This window comes from Anopheles arabiensis, assembly GCF_016920715.1.
Source record: "Anopheles arabiensis isolate DONGOLA chromosome X unlocalized genomic scaffold, AaraD3 X_pericentromeric_contig0005, whole genome shotgun sequence".
Classification (NCBI taxonomy): Eukaryota; Metazoa; Arthropoda; class Insecta; order Diptera; family Culicidae; genus Anopheles; species Anopheles arabiensis.
In genome coordinates this window covers 125,001-127,500 of record NW_024412083.1, presented here as the reverse complement: position 1 = coordinate 127,500, position 2,500 = coordinate 125,001, and positions in this window count along the sequence as shown.

Here is a 2,500-nt window from a genome sequence, read left to right as displayed (position 1 = left end):
AATAGACAGTTGCTTATCATACACATCGCAAACGAACACCCCTTAGTGAGCATTAGCAAAAGTCAATTGCACAAAGCAAATGCAATACAAACTGATCAAGTACATTAAAGAACGCTACGTAGCAGGACTTCTTTCCAAGAATGGTGTCCGCAACGGGAGGGCAAGCGTCCTTCCCAGGTTTTCCTAGTAAACCTTGTATGGTAAACATACCCAAGCGTGTCTGTAAGCACGCAACGAAAGTCACGAACGGGCACATACCTAGGGAATGTACTCTACGTACTTGGACTTTTGTCCAAGAATGGTGTCCGCGACGGTCGGGCACTGCGACGCAATAACCAAATCCTAGGATTGTAACTTTAGTGTGCACAAACATAAACATTAACGCGTTCGCTCGGGCTGCGCCGTCCGTGTTGAACACAAATGTGGGTGATTATATGCGTGGAGGGACAAAAACATACGAGGAGGAGACAGTTTTCTGCACGATGTGCACAGAGCTCATTTCGTCGTCCCGGGCGAATGGAAAACACAAACATCGCGAGTATCGTTCTAGGTTTCTGTCTATAAAAGGGCAGGCCAAAAGGTGACCGGTTGAGATAAGCATTTTAAGCATACAAACACTTTATTGGAACTTTTGATACAAAAACAAGGTACGTACATGTAGGTTGTACCAACATGGACATCTATGAACGCGTACGCTCGGGCTGCGCCCTCCGTCTTGTACTTTCCCTGATCGGTACACAGTTTTGGTGCACTGCTATTCCGACCGGCAACTTGTACCAACATATACATCCATGAACGCGTACGTAGTGTACTTTCCCTGATCGGTACACACTGTTGGTGCACGGCATAAGAAAAGAGCTAAAATGGTCAAACTCAATCCATTTCAACAATAGATAGTCGATAGTAGCTGTGCCGATGAAGTAGGGCACGATGCAAGTTAATGTTGTTTAATGAATAACATGTCCGCCATACATTTCAGTACAAAATTGCTCGGTCAGACCTACAAAGTGCTATATCTCGAATACGAGGCGTCGGACTGGGGGGTTGTAGAACAATTTTAAGTTCGTCTAATGATTCTACATCCGATTCTGGATAGCGGTTTTTTGACCACTTTTCAATATTTTGTGACACCCCGAACCTAGGGGCAGCTCCTAGCTTTTTTCAAAAATGTGCACCGATCGGGCCGGAGAGCTCGTGTGGCTCAAAACATGTTTTTCGCTAAAACACCTCAAAACGTGTCGAGAACGCACCCTAGCTCTTGTTTTTCAAAAGTTATGGCCATTTAAAGTGAGGTGGTTTTTTGCTTCAAAATAGCTATTTTACCCGTCCCTATGGCCATGCTTTAAATTTTCACGAAAATGCCAGGTCAGACCTAGGGCGGGCCATATCTTGAATACTAAACGTCGCAGACATTGGTCGTAGAACAATTTTAAGTTCGTCTAATGATTCTACATCCGATTCTGGATAGCGGTTTTTTGACCACTTTTCAATATTTTGTGACACCCCGAACCTAGGGGCAGCTCCCTAGCTTTTTTCAAAAATGTGCACCGAACGGGCCGGAGAGCTCGTGTGGCTCAAAACATGTTTTTCGCTAAAACACCTCAAAACGTGTCGAGAACGCACCCTAGCTCTTGTTTTTCAAAAGTTATGGCCATTTAAAGTGAGGTGGTTTTTGCTTCAAAATAGCTATTTTACCCGTCCCTATGGCCATGCTTTAAATTTTCACGAAAATGCCAGGTCAGACCTAGGGCGGGCCATATCTTGAATACTAAACGTCGCAGACATTGGTCGTAGAACAATTTTAAGTTCGTCTAATGATTCTACATCCGATTCTGGATAGCGGTTTTTGACCACTTTTCAATATTTTGTGACACCCCGAACCTAGGGGCAGCTCCTAGCTTTTTCAAAAATGTGCACCGAGCGGGCCGGAGAGCTCGTGTGGCTCAAAACATGTTTTTCGCTAAAACCCCTCAAAACGTGTAAGGAACGCACCCTAGATGATAAAAAGTGCAATCAGAATGTCAATCGACAACTTTGTTGGGGGTACCATTTTACTCTACGGGCCAGTAGCTTAGGCGCGCCAACAGCGCTTTCCTTTCGGGTTCCCATTTTTGCCCTCCTGGGATTATGATCATTTGCTCATTGCCTACTATAGGGAGGGTACCTTGCTACGAGGTCAAACATGAAGATTGCACCAAATCGTAGTTTTACCTCTATTTAGTCGTAGGAGCATGGTTTGCAGTGGCAGTGGGTCATTAAGCCCCCGTTTGGGTCATACGTCCCTCCGCGATAAAAATCGTCGTATGCCTATAGTCCGAACTAATGAAGCAAAAGTGGTGTCTGGTGGGCTCTGCCGATGATTTTAACCTATGATTTTGAGCTTCCACCCTATAAAAACGTTCCTGGAGCAGTACATCACGGGTCTACGGACCCAAAGACTTCGTCGTGATGGTTTCTAGTAAAAAGTTGTAACAGCTAAGGGTTTTGAATACGCGTATAT